At 37.0% G+C, this 14,910-nt stretch overlaps 1 pseudogene; it reads left to right on the forward strand.

Moving 5' to 3' along the window:
• Window positions 1-14,910, forward strand: part of LOC130035184 (contactin-associated protein-like 3) — a 201,800-nt pseudogene that overhangs the window by 147,865 nt on the left and 39,025 nt on the right.

Raw genomic sequence — 14,910 nt, forward strand, 5'->3', positions numbered from 1 at the left:
AGTGTATCAAGTAAGTGCTACTTATTTTCAGTTTATTGAATGTACAGTTAGTACTAGAGGGTTTAGTACTTACTTACTTTAGTTTGGCAGTTGGTTACTGTAAAATGGAACACCAAACTGAAATTGTAGAAGAACGTACAAGCACCCTCTAGAAGAGCAAATTAGTGCTAACCAGGTGATTAACCACTGCCAGAGTTAAAAACAAACCCACCCAGAGTATCCGGAAAAACATATCCCAGAATATAATCTATACCAGAAATTGAACCCCACAAAGATAAGTAAAAATTGTGCACAGAGAGTGAATGAATATCTACCTATTGATTTGCAAGTGATTACTTAAAGTTGTCAACCCTTTAATATAGATATATGACAGCCATATCACCAAATGAAAACAAACATTTAATTGGAGTGGGGAGATGGAAGGAGAAAATACTTTGAAGCCTGTCAAATTCTTGCAAGGAAATTAAATAAGAAATTTCATTTTCTTTCTATGCTCAACTTATATACATTACTTATATGCTGCTACTAACTTTTAGCACAAACTTAATTTATATATATTCAGTACAGTTCTATGTATTTTTAGAAGTTCTTAAGTAAGGTAAAGATGCGGTAGACAAATAGTGTAGCCTACTAGGCCTTGAAATTGTTGCATTGATTTTCTCTGAATAATCAATATACACAAAAGAATATGCAGGAAATCAATACCATCCTTATGAAGTAAAAATAACTAAGCCTTCACAAGGATTTTATTTATTGTAATGTTTTATGGAATGCTGCACTGAGGTAGGGGTAGGGGGAGAGGAGAAGTCTTCTGAGTTGGTATTAAGGCACTTGCCTATGGCTGATCCTGATTTGATCCCTGGTGCCTCTAGGAGTGATCCCCAAGCACAGTCAGGAGTAAAACCTGAGCACACGTGGGTGTTGCCTAAACTTCTCCTCTTTTACCCCCTCTTCCCACGCCGTCAAGAAAGGATGCATTTTGAAAGCAGTAAAGAATGCTACAGTGTGAGGAAGAACTTCTTCACAATTATATGGGTCCACTGGAGAATGGTAGTCAATATTCAGTTGCTTCTTGGACACTTGTGTTGATCACAAGAGGGGATACCACTGATCTGGGATGTCATTACAGCGTCCATGGAGTAGGGTGGATTTGCAAAGGGCTGGGGAGGGTGAGGCAGGAATGCTGTCAAGGGAGGATATGAACGCTTTTTCTTTAACATCTTCAGGGCCTTTATGTTGGCGCTAGTTTAAGGAGACTTGATTATGGACGGTAAAAGAAGTTACAAGATGACGTTGACATTCTTGGAAACTTTGATCACGTCACTGAGAACTCTGTGATCATCAAAGATGCTGCAATAGCAACCTTTAGTATTTTGGTTCGCAAAGAGGGTCAAGCAGGGCGCTACAGATAATTAAGAGGAGTCGTGCTCTCTGTACATTGATATATTTTCTGATGCTTTTCAAGAAGAATTAGACTCTAACTTTTCTTTGGGTTATTCTGAATGATTGCTTGTTTTATAGAGAAATGAGTAATTCTGATGTAAACATACAGAAGTGCAGTTGTGTATAATAATTTGCTAGTCAGTCTCTGGGAGAATAATTATTGGACTTTGGCTTTTCAAAATATTTGGGAAAGTATCATTTAAATATTTCTTAAGCTAAAGGAAATTTTCCCCTCCCTAGAGATAAGTTTTCAACATAGTAAGAAATAAATCATTGATGTTGATTTCCTGGCACATATCTCATGGACGGGGCCTGAGGCGGGTGGCAGTGAATGCAGTTAATGTGCTTATAAGCGCAGAGGCTCTCAGCAGAAGCAGAAGTTTCTTCCAACAGGGAGCAATAATGGACAGTGGCGGCTGTGCATATTTGGGAAAAGCGGGGTGATGGTCCAGTTCGGGTGAAGGGGGGGCGTCTGTTGGGAATGAACTAGCGGTCTGAAAGAGCACACTGAAACAGACAGAGCCAGTGTATCTGATGGTATTCCCGTTCCCTCCTGGCTATTTTCTGCTGAGTGTTTCTCTAATGCCTGCTTTCATGTTCCCTCTCTTGTAATCTTCCTTCCCAGGTAAACTGTCATTGCCCACGGGGTCCCTGTTAATGTGAATGTGTAGTAATATGGGGTCGAGGCTGGTTTTGACCTGGTCACTTAATTTTCGTTTGCACTGAGGTTGGGGTTGTGTTGAAGAACTAGGTTTGCTCCAGGGCTCACCTGAGACTTAAAGATCCAAGAACAGCATCATTACAAATATAGTGCTAACCTAGTCAAAGTGAGCAAGAACACACGTTTTTCCTCCAAGCAACTTTTAAGACATAACAGAAAATATCCAAATTTTAGCTAGCAAGTGAAGCGAAATAAGCCCATTTTTCACATAATCATAAATTCTTCCAGTAGCTTTTAAGGATATCAAACAGATTTTTATATTCAGAGTCTAAATTATTCTGGTTTTCTAGTGACAATTATTTTTAGATATTGTATCCAAGTATTATAATCCTCAAGATAAACATGGAAATGCCAGGCCAGAATGAGCTAGGACATCCTTGATCGTTTTCTAATAAAACATAAATCATGCTATTATAGTTTTGAAACAAAAATTTTCAATCTCACTTTTTAAATAGAAGGAGAAAACAGGAATGGTACTGGGGCCACAGGTAGTGGGGGACAATGTAAGTATCATCTTTCTCATTCTTGTCTTGCAGATGGAACCCCAGTGAGCTGGTGGGTTGGAAGAACCAATGAAACACACACTTACTGGGGAGGCTCTCTGCCTGATGCCCAAAAATGTACCTGTGAATTAGAGGGGAATTGCATTGATTCTCAATATTACTGCAACTGTGATGCCGGCTGGAATAAATGGTGAATATCATTTTTCTTTGCAAACTGTAATTTTTTTCGTTGCTTAAACCATGTATCTTAGCAGACATCAGACATGACTAAAGTGAGAATAGATTAAAGGATTTCCAAGCAAATTAAAAATAAGCTCTTTTATGTGTATGGTGTATTTAATCTGAAGCCTAAAATATCAAGTTTAACTTTTCTGCTCACCAGTGCATAGTAATCATTGTCTGTTTAATTTTTCTAATAAGAAAATATTGGAATACCAAGTTAATGCTACCCATTCAAAAGCATTATAGTATTAAATTTCTTTTTAAAAAAAATTTTTATTAGTGAAACACCATGAGGTACAGTTGTAGACTTGCAAATTTTTGTGATTGGGTTTCAATTATACAATGATCAAGTACCCATCCCTCCACCAGTGCCCATTTTCCACCACCACAGATCTCTGTATCCCTCCCACTCCCCATCCCCCTTCCTCCCCTTGTCCCACCCTGCCACTGTGGCAGGGCATTTCCTTTTCTCTCTGCTTTTCGGTGACATGGCTTTCAAAAGAGGCATTGAGTGACAATCATTTTCGGTCAATAGTATACTTTCAGCGTGCTTCTCCCATCCTGGGAGGATCCTCCCAACACCCTTTGTTTGGTGCTCCCTTCTCTATCTGAGCTGCCTTTTCCCCTAGAATGTGTGGCTGACCTCCAAGCCATGAAGCAAACCTCCTGGTACTTATCTTGGCTATTCTTGAGTGTTAGTCTCCTATTTTGTTTCTTTATGTTCCCCAGATGAATGCAATCTTTTTATGTCTGTCTCTCTCTTTCTGACTCATTTTGCCTAGCATGATACTTTCTATGTGGTACCACTTGTGTGTAAATTTCATGACTTCATCTTTTCTCACAGCTAAATAGTACTCCATTGTGTAGATGTACCAAAGTTTCTTGCAGTAAATTTTATTTTATTTTTTTTATGTAGCTTGCAGTAAACTTTAGCCCAATTAATAAAATTGCTGCATGCTGACCTTTCTAGCTTAAAGATATGTTTTCAATAGCCACATAGCTAATCTTCCCTTGGCATGTGGATTAGTTTGATCATAGGATGAGAGGATGATAGAGGCCCTCTAGACTCAAGTGAAATTTTACTTATACCATCAAATACCTAGAACAGTGTCCCCTACAGTAGGGGATACTTCACCATGGGACTTACTGAAATCATTCTGTGAATCATATTAGCTTCCCAGGTAAGTTGAAGAAAGACGTAGTTTTTTTGTTTGCTTATAAGATAGATTTTCAATGGGATCCTAAGTAATATTTTTTTGAAAAGGCTCAAAAGGTATGGAAAATCTGATCTGGACATAACATGGTAAAATCAAAGAACATGAACATCAAAGTTAATGGAAAAGAAATGCAAGAAATTGACTACAGAGTAACAGAGATGCACTTAGAAGTTAAGACAATTATAAACAATTGCCTTCCAAAAGCATAGAGAATAAACTAAGGACAGAAGAACTCTGAAGTGCACAGTTTTTTAAATTTTCAAATACTAAGCTATTAGTTTCAAAAGTAAAATAAAATGAAGCAGCAAACACAGAAGAAATTTTCTACCATCAGACTCCACAAAATAAATTATTTATTTGTTTTTTGTTTTTGTCTTTGGGCTCCATCTAGAAATTCTGAGTTTACTCCAGTTTCTGTACTTAGTGATCACTCCTGGCTGGGATCAGAGAACTCTTTGGGATCCCTAGAGGGAACCAGATCATCAGTTTGCAAGGCAAATAACCCTCCTCCTGTCCTAACTCTCCACCTCTGCCACAGAATAGTTTTCAGAATGATAGAGTAGTCTTATGGGAAGGTTTCAGATACATTTAAACTTTAAAACTATTATAACAATATGAAATATTTCAGTTTAAATTAAACTGTTTAACTTAAATTGTTTAAAAATTATTTTTAACATTTAAAACATTTTATCTATGTATACTAAGAAATTACTCACATGCCCCTGGAAATCTCTTTTTAAAGCAAACAAAGATGCATCTGAGATGAACACCAGCCCTTCACCATCACCCACTTTGAGAAATATTGGTTTCTAGTTACATCAAAGAAAGAAATTTACAAGATTTGAGGGTGCTATATAAGAGATAAGTGTCAGACATGTTGCATAAGATAGAAAGATCATATAACTACATAAGAGAAATTGAAACGCAAGAAGCAAAGAAATCCAATTATTAATGATAATAACTTACAAAAACAAAGTAATGCTTACAGTGAAAATAGTGGTTGTATTTTTTTTTTTTTTGCTTTTTTGGGTAACACCAGCAATACTCAGGGGTTACTCCTGGATTTTCACTCAGGAATTACTCCTGGCAGTGCTTGGAGGACTATATGGGATGCTGTGGATTGAATGTGCAAGGAGAATGCCCAAAGTGCTCTGGTCCTGAAAATATTGAAATTTAGAATTAATATTTTAGTATATATTATCCCCGGCGAGGACAGCCAGGCTGAAAGAGCCTTGAATGTGGCACTTTTTAGAATCTCAGGGCTAGGAAGAAGGAAATGTTACTGGTGCCTGCTCGGGGCAATCGACGAACAACAGGATGATCGTGATCGTATATGTTATCAAGAATTCCTTCAGGTACATACATCAAAATTTTAAAGGAAATATCTGACAATAGAAATAAAACATGTGCTCTTCAAATCTATGTAGGAAGAAGAATTAATGAATTATTGAAATTTTTGTTAATTCAAAAGAATATAGAGTGGTTTTTTTTTAAATAAGTAGAAAATAATTAACCTTTCAGTAATCATACACAATGAATTTGACAAATTTTTCATTTAAGTCTACCTATAGCTTATTGCATAAAATACAACTATATCTTCTTTGTTCATGCAGAAATATTAAAAGTACAAAAATCCATTTGATAAGCAAATACAAAATCAAGATAGTAAAGTTTGAAAATTTTAATGTGGGAAAACTTATTGTCACTATAATATGAAACTTTAAAATTTTACCAAAAAGAACTAATGATCCTAACTTTATAATAAAAATGCTTTTAATATAAATGATTCACAATATATATGGAAAATAATAAAACCACAAAACAAATTTACAAGCCAACTGTGATATAAACAATTTAGTTAGTAATTAAAAAGTCAGACACCAATTACTAAAGATGTAAAATATTTTGAAGAATGGGACCCAGAGGGATAGATCAGAGACTAAGGTTTTTATGTTTTTAACATTCATTTCTAGCACCATTGCATTATGACTAGAGAAACTTATCATATTACAAAAACTAACATAATTAAAAAATTTACTTAATGCATGAAACCAGTTTTGGTTTGATCTCTGGCACTGCATTTGATCCCCCAAGCATATCTAAGAGTGATTCCTGAGCACAGAACTGGAAGTTAGTCCTGATCACTGTCAGGTGTGGCCGGAAACACACACACACACACACACACACACACACACACACACACACACACACAAACTATCAAGATGAATGAGCCAGAGAGATAATAGGGGGTTAAGAATTTTCTTTTGTATATTATGACCAAACCTGATTTGAAACTAAACCAGAACAGCATATTGTTTCCGGAGTTCCAAGGTTCACTTCTGAGCACAGAATCAAGTTGGAATATCCCTGAGCCCTGAGGGTGTAGCCCACAACCACCACCCTAAATCTAAATAAATAAAGTTAAGATATCAACTGAGAGGGATAATACAGTGAGTAGGGAATTTGCTTTCATGGGGCCTACTGGATTTGATTCCATGTACCACATACAGTCTTCCGAACTCTGCTAAGAATCAATCCTGAGTTCAGAGTCAGTAGTAAACCCTGAATACCTTCAGATGTGTTCTCCAAAACAACTGAAATTAATAAACAAATTAAATTAAATTAGAAAGTTGACTTTTTCAGCCCATAAACTTAACAGAATACACGATTATCTTAGGCATGCATAGTGAATTTTCATAAAGTGACTTTCCAAAGATTCCATTAAGTAAATTTTTTAATTATGATAATATGAGCAATTTCTCTAATTATAATGTAATGGTGCTAGAAATGAATGTTAAAAACATCAAAATAAATGTGTCCATTCAAACCACAGAACACTGGAAATGAATAAAAATTGCATTATGCATAGGCAATATGCTTGCTCACAAAACAAAGCAAGTTAATAATAGATCATGAATATTGAACTGTATTCCTATGAAGAAACATAAATAAATACTATGAAACTTCCTTCTAAATTAACTGAGAGGAATGAAAGCACCACAATATGCAAGATGTTGAAAAAAATTATAAAAGTTCTGAAAACTTACGTGAGTATCTACACCACATTTTTGCAATAATTCCCTTAAAGGAAAAGTTAATTTTTCATTAAATAATTTTTTGATTTAATTTAGTTCCAAGTGAATGTCAAACATTTTTTGTTGTTGTTTAGAATGTTGACAAATTGTTCCAAAATGTATATGGACAAGAAACGAAGAATGAATAGCTAAAAAGCATCCTATAAGAGAAGCCAGGTGAGAGAAGAATCCCACCTAATAAATATGAGAATGTGTTACGATGCTGAGTAATGATCTCTTTATTAGTGAGAAAACAGAACAAAACCCAACAGAGAGCCTATATTTGAGTTTCAAATTATGTACTTCTAGATGGTAATTATGATCTCACCAATTATTTTCTTGAAAGTTGACCCAATATTTCTCCCAGTAAATTTCCCAATGCAAGTAAGGAGTCAAAAGTTCTGCTATGCCTCAAAAAGCAGTCTACGAAATACAGCAAGCAGTAAGAATTATTCCTGGTGCATGAGGAAAGGAACCAAACACAAAATAGACATAGGTTTAGAAGTTCTCTTACTGAATGTTTAAAATTATTGTGAGAAATTATCTGATATGTAACATTTACAAATTTGGGAGGAAATAGAGAGGTCCTTAAGGGGCCAGAGATTGTCCAGGGGTTAAGTCACTTGCCTTCCATGTAGCCTGCCCAGGTTTAAGCCCTTGCACCATCTATAGTCCCTAAGTACCACCAGGCCTGATCTCTGATAGTAGAGTCAGAAGTAACCCCAAAGTAACACCAAGTATGACACAATCAGACAAAAAAAATAGAGGTAAGAGGAAAGCATTTAATTATAAGTTAGGCAAATTTTAATGGGTGTGGGAACTGTGGAAATTAATAAATCCTGCATAAAACGAGTATAGTCAACAATGATGTGTGCCCATAAAGAACTGTTAAATTAGAATTTCTCAAAATTCCCTTAGATAAAGGGAATCTGCCTGATTCTTACAGTAAGCAACAGCATGAAAAAGACTATTGCTATTGCCTAATAAACACTATCTGCATTATGATTTCTTAAGATTTTTCAGGGCTTTTTATGCATTGTCTATAAAATAGAATGAAAGTGTAGTTTTGTACTGCTTTGAGAAATAGAGCATTTAAAATGTTATTTAAAACCAAAAATACTCAATGAATAAGTTGTATAATGGGCTTGAGTGATAGCACAGCGGGTAGGGGGTTTGCCTTGCACACAGCCAACATGGTCGACCCGAGATCGATTCCTCCGCCCCTCTTGGAGAACCCGGCAAACTACCGAGAGTATCTCGCCCGCACGGCAGAGCCTGGCAAGCTACCCGTGATGTATTCGATATGCCAAACACAGTAACAACAAGTCTCATGATGGAGACGTTACCTGGCCCGCTTGAGCAAATCGATGAACAACAGGAGGACAGTGACAGTGACAGAAGTTATAATATAATTATTTTTCTTCTAGTATACTTCAGTGTTTTTCAGTTCTTTCTAAACTATGGTTCCCTTCTGGCCGTATTCTCCTTCTATGATACTCTTTTTTTTTCTTTTTGGGTCAAACTCAGCAATGCACAGGAGTTACTCCTGGCTCTGCACTCAGGAATTACTCCTGACTGTTCTCAGGGGGCCATATGGGATGCTGGGGATTAAACCTGGGTCAGCCGCGTGCAAGGCAAAAGCCCTACCCATTGTGCTATCGCTCCAGCCCTCATTTGTAGCATTACTGATATCAAACACTGAAACTAGTTTCAGCTTATTTTAGCAAAGTTCATTTCCAGACAGATCTCCCCATAAACCAAGCTTGCACTCTAGATCGTTGACCACTCTTCCTGACCAAACCAGGTATTATATGCTTGGGATGATTTCTGCCAGTGTGCGGTAAATACAGGAATTAGGCAGATAAAACTGTTACTTAATTTTATCTGAGTTTTAAAAACAGCTAGAATCAAAGCATTCTTTTTTTAAATTCAAGATGTTTCATTCACATATGTATGTGTATGTATTGTCTTACCGTGAGCACTGATGGTCTCTTGGCTAAAACTCTAAAACAAATGTTTTAATTTTTTACTTCAAGGAAATATTTTGGAACCTAAGCAGAATTTGACTAAGTATTAGTCATGATTTTCTGCAAAGCTTATTAAGTTGAGCCATTCGAAGTATTTTTTTTTAACCTATGGAATTGCAGTTGAAAATGCTTCAGCTTCCTAGCTAGGAGTGGTCATTTGGTAATCTTAAAAATCAAAACTTACTAGGTTTGTCACAAAGCATCATAAGGATAAGTGAGACAAGTTATTATTTATTAAAAAATCAGATACAGACATGTAATTGAGGTACACAGTATAATAGCAACAGTTTTGGGACCAAAGAAATAGCGTAGTAGGTAAAATGCTCGCTGTGCAGTCAGTCAGTCTGGGTTTGATCTTTATTACCCCATATGGCCTCTTGAGTGCTGCCAGGAAAGATTTCTGTGTACAGAGTCAGGAGTAATCCCTGAACACAGCTGGGCATAACCTCCAACTAAAATGCAACAAATAAAAAACTTAGAGTTTATAAGTGTTCTTACTTTCTCTAGAAAGGTGACAAAGCAAGCTTATCACCTACACCTTGTTTTCTTTGTTTGATGGAACCATAGAATTATGCTTCCTAAAACATTATTTTTGTACTGAGGCATCATTGTTGTTATAATATAAACTGTTTACTGGGGCCACAAATGATGATTTCTATACATGTCCCATATACAGCAGATTCTTCATAATTGTCAAGAGAGCATATTGTGACAATAATTGACATGCCACTTTTACACCCACAAACACACACACACAGTGAGTCTCTTTAATCATTTTAAGAGTCCATCACATCACACCTTTTGCCTTGGTGTTGGACAGTAATTTGTTTTTTAAGTTCATTTCATTAACAAATAAGGAAATGTTGACAACTATAGTAGGAGTTTCTTAAATACCTTTGAAGTTTTGAGAATTCCAAACATAAAGCTTACCACCTGAATGTTATTGTTTATTTGCTTTTTTAATTTATGAAGACTGATTACTGTCACTCGCATAAAAATTCTACATATAACAATTTACACAGTGGCTAACCTAGAGCAGTGAGCTGCTTAGTGGCATTAAAAATGTTACCTCTAGTCTGTCCCTTTACTATTGTTGTCGTCCTGTCTGCTTTCTTTACTGTTGTGTTGTCAATAAACATGATCTCTGATCTTCAGATGGCCCCAATAAATATTTTGCTATCTTTGTCAATGTTTAAATGAATCATTTTCTTTTCTCACTGCTGGGTAACGACAAATTTAGCTTGATAACCCTTGAACTGTGATGAAAGACTATTATGTGGATGTGTGTTGCTCAGAATAATGTTTTGTGGTTGTCTTTGTTTTCTAGGCCCAGTGATACAGTCATCCTTTCCCATAAGGAGCATCTGCCTGTCACTCAGATAGTGACAACAAACACAGGCCAACGACACTCTGAAGCAAGCTTTACATTGGGGCCTCTTCTTTGCCAGGGGGACAGTAAGTGACATAAAGGAATTGTCCTGTCTCCTGAAAATACATGTCAGTGCTCTAGGAGGAATTTGGGTGCATGGGTTCTAACTCTATGCAATTAGCACTCATAAATGAAGTTTTACTATCTTACTTGTAAATGAAAACATTACATTTCTACTGGATGAGTGTTTTAAATTATTTTATGTTTTTAATACTTTAATTGAATCACCACGAGATTGAGAATTACAAAGCTGTTCATGATTGGGTTTCAGTCACACAATGTTCCAACATCCATCCTTACACCAGTGCACATTTCCCAGCATCAGTATCCCCAGATTCCCTCTCATCACTGCCCCCTTCAGTCCAGTCTGCCTCTATGTCAGGCACCTCTCTCTCTCTCTCTCTCTCTCTCTCTCTCTCTCTCTCTCTCTCTCTCTCTCTCTCTCTCTCTCCCACCTCTCTCTCCCTCTCTTTCTCTTCTCTTATTGTGGCCATTATATTTTGGAATATAGTTACTAAAATGTTATGATGTATATTTCTTTACCTCCTCTTAACTCTCAGTTCTTGTCCAGAGTGGTCATTTCCAACTATTGTTGTCATACTAGGCCCACCTCTATCTTGACTACCCTTCACCCCACACACACTTGTGGAGATTTCCAATCATTCACCAGTCCTCCTGGCTCCAGTTCTCCATGGCCTTGAATATTAGTTTCATACTTTTTTTTTGTATCCCAGAAATGAATGCAGTAATTCTTTATCGTCCCTCTCCTTCTGACTCATTCCACTCCACATGATACTCTCCATTTCTATCAATTTATAGGAAAATTTCATGATTTCATTTTTCCTGTGTAGCACTAGTTATGTAGATGTACTATAGTTTATCTAGTCACATCTTCTTGTACACTTAAGTTGTTTCCAAACTCTAGCTATCGTAAATATTGTAAGCAGTGCTGCAATAAATATAGAAGTCAGGTGATGTTTCTTCTTGCTTTTTTTTGGACCCATGGATTATGAGTTTTTAATGTAGTATCTAAAGAAAGTTACTATTTTGAGATTCATGGAACTGAAGCGTGGCAGCATATTTTAACACAATATGCCAAAAAATATAGAAGAAAATATTTACCCAACAATCTTACTCTACTAGTTATGTGTATGGTCACACCATTCTTCCTGTTGCTCCTTAGACTAATAGTTATATTTTCTTTTTTTTACTCTCACAAAAGTCATATAATTCATCAACAAATCTCACTGCTTCAATATCAAAAGTAGATCCATAATCCACCTCCATGCCCACATCTCTGGTCTGGATGCTGCTGGAACCCCATAACTGATCTTGATACTACCTCTGTTTACCTCACTGATACTCCACACAGCTGCCAGAGGGAATGAGTCAGATCAACACAGTTTCCGTATCACTCTCCCACGTCACTGCTTTTATGGGGTGATCACCAGTGTAGAACCAGGCGGCGCTGCCCCAGGGTCTTTCAGGATGTCAGTGGTGGCTGTGGAGCCAAAACCTTTGCTGGGGCCCTGTGTGAATGTGTGTTGTATCAGGAAATCACAATATTCTAGCACTTTGCTTTTACTTTTTTAAATTTTTAATAGTGAGACTTCATGAGGTACAGTCGCAGACTTACACATTTTTGTGCTTGGCTTTTAGTTATACAATGATCAAATACCCATCCCTCCATCAGTGCCCATTTCCCACCAACACGGATCCCAGTATCCATCCCACCCCCCCATCTCCCCCATTCCACCCTACTTCTGTGGAATTCCCTTTTGTTCTCTCTCTCCTTTTGGGTCCTGTGGTTTGCAAGAGAGGCATTGAGTGACAATCATGTTTGGTCTATAGTCTACTTTCAGCATGCTTCTGCCATCCTGGGAGGATGCTCTCAATACCTTTATTTGGTGTTCCCTTCTCTATCTGAGCTGCCTTTTCCCCTAGCATGTGTGGTTGGCCTCCAAGCCACGTAGTAAAATTCCTGGTACTAATCTCAGCCATTCTTGGGTGTTAGTCTCCCATTTCGTTACTTTATGTTACCCAGATGAATGCAATCTTTCCATGTCTATCCCTTTCTTTCTGGGTCATCTGGTTTAACATGATACTTTCCATGTAGTACCACTTGTATGTAAATTTCATGACTTCCTCTTTTCTAACAGCTACATAGTACTCCATTGTGTAAATGTAGCAAAGTTCCTTTAACCATTCATCTGTTCTCAGGCACTCAGGGTTTTTTTTCCAGATTCTGGCTATTGTAGAGTGCTGCAATGAACAAACAATTGCAGATGTTATTTCGACTATACTTTTTTGCTTCTCTGGGATATATTCCCAGGAGTGGTCTTGCTGGATCAAATGGGAGCTCAATTTCTACTTTTTTGAGAATTGTCCATATTATTTTCCAAAAGAGCTGAACCAGTCGGCATTCCCACCAGCAGTGAAGGAGGGTCCCTTTCTCACCACATCAGCGCCATCACCAGTTGCTTTTGTTCTTTTGATGTGAACCAGTCTCTTTGGTATGAGACGGTATCTCATTTGTGTTTTTATCTGCATCTCCCTGATGATTAGTGGTGTACAGCGTGTTATCATGTGCCTTTTTGCTATTCGGATTTCTTCTTTGAGAAAGTTTCGGTTCATTTCATCACCCTATTTTGTAATGGGGTTGGATGTTTTTTCTTGTGGAGTTCAACGAGTACTATGTATATCCTTGATATCAACCCCTTGTCAGATGGGTCTGGGGCGAATATACTTTCCCATTCTGTGGACTGTCTTTGTTGTGTGGTCACTGTTTCTTTTGAGGTGCAGAAGCTTCTTATTTTAAGATAGTCCCATTTGTCTATCTATGTTTTCACTTGCTTGGCCAGTGGCGTGTCATCTTTGAAGATACTGTTAGCTTTGATATCATGGAGGGTTTTGCTACCCTAGTCTTCTATGTACCTAATGGATTCCAGTCTGATGTAGAGGTCTTTAATCCATTTTGATCTTACTTTTTTCACATAGTGTTAGGTAGAGATCTGAGCCCATTTTTTTGCATGTAGCTATCCAGTTTTGTCGGAACAATTTGTGAAAGATGCTTTCCTTGCTCCACTTCACATTTCTTGCTCCTTTATCAAAGATCGGATGATCATAAATTTGGGGGGAGATGTCAGTATATTCAACCCTGTTCCATTGGTCTGCAACTCTGCCTTTGTTCCAGTACCATTACTGCTTTGTAGTAGAGTTTGAAGTTGGGGAGGTTGATTCCTCCAATTTTCTTTTTCCCAAGAATTGCTTTAGCTATTGTTTCATATGAATTGCTCCGTTTCTTTGAATTATGTCATGGGTATCCTTATAGGGATCTCATTGAATTTGTACAACGCTTTGGGGAGTATTGCCATTTCAACCATGTTAATTCTCCTGATCCATGAGATGGGGATATTTTTCCATTTCCTATGTACTCTTTTATTCCCGGAAGTAGCCTTTTGTAGTTTTCTTTGTACAGGTCTTTTACGTCATTAGTTAAGCAAATTCCTAGGTACTTGATTTTCTGGGACATAATTGTAAACAGGATTGTATTTTTCATGTCACTTTCTTCTCTCTCACTATTTGCATATAGGAAAGCCATGGATTTTTGGGTATTGATTTTATAGCCTGCAATTTTACTATACAAGTCTATTGTTTCTAGGTGTTTCTTGGTAGAGGTTTTAGGGTTCTCTAAGTATACTATCATATCATCTGTGAATAGTGAGAGCTTGATTTCTTCCTTTCCTACCTGAATGCCCTTAATATCTTTTTCTTGCCTGACCACTATTGCAAGTACTTCCAGTACTATATTGAACAGCAGTGAAGAGAGTGGGCACCCTTGTCTCGTCCCTAATCTTAGATGAAAACCTCTTAGTTTTTCCTCATTGACTATGATGCTTGCCATAAGCTTGTGGTAGATGGCTTTAACTATGACTTCTATCCCAATTTTGGTGAGGGTTTTCATCATAAACGGATGCTGGATCTTGTCAAATGCTTTCTCTGCATCTATTGATACAATCATATGGTTTTTGTCTTTTCTTTTGTTGATATGATGGATTATGTTGATTGATTTCTGAATGTTAAACCATCCTTGAATTCCCGGGATGAATCCCACTTAGTCATGATGAATGATCTTTTTGATGAGTTTTTGAATTCTATTTGCTAGTATTATCTTGTGAATCTTCGCATCTGTGTTCATCAGGGATAACGGCCTTTTCTTTTCTTTTCTTTTCTTTTCTTTTTTTCTTGTGATGTCTTTGTTTCTTTTTGGTATT

The sequence above is a fragment of the Sorex fumeus genome, unplaced genomic scaffold (genome assembly GCF_029834395.1).
Source record: "Sorex fumeus unplaced genomic scaffold, SorFum_2.1 ptg000063l, whole genome shotgun sequence".
In the NCBI taxonomy this organism is placed as follows: domain Eukaryota; kingdom Metazoa; phylum Chordata; class Mammalia; order Eulipotyphla; family Soricidae; genus Sorex; species Sorex fumeus.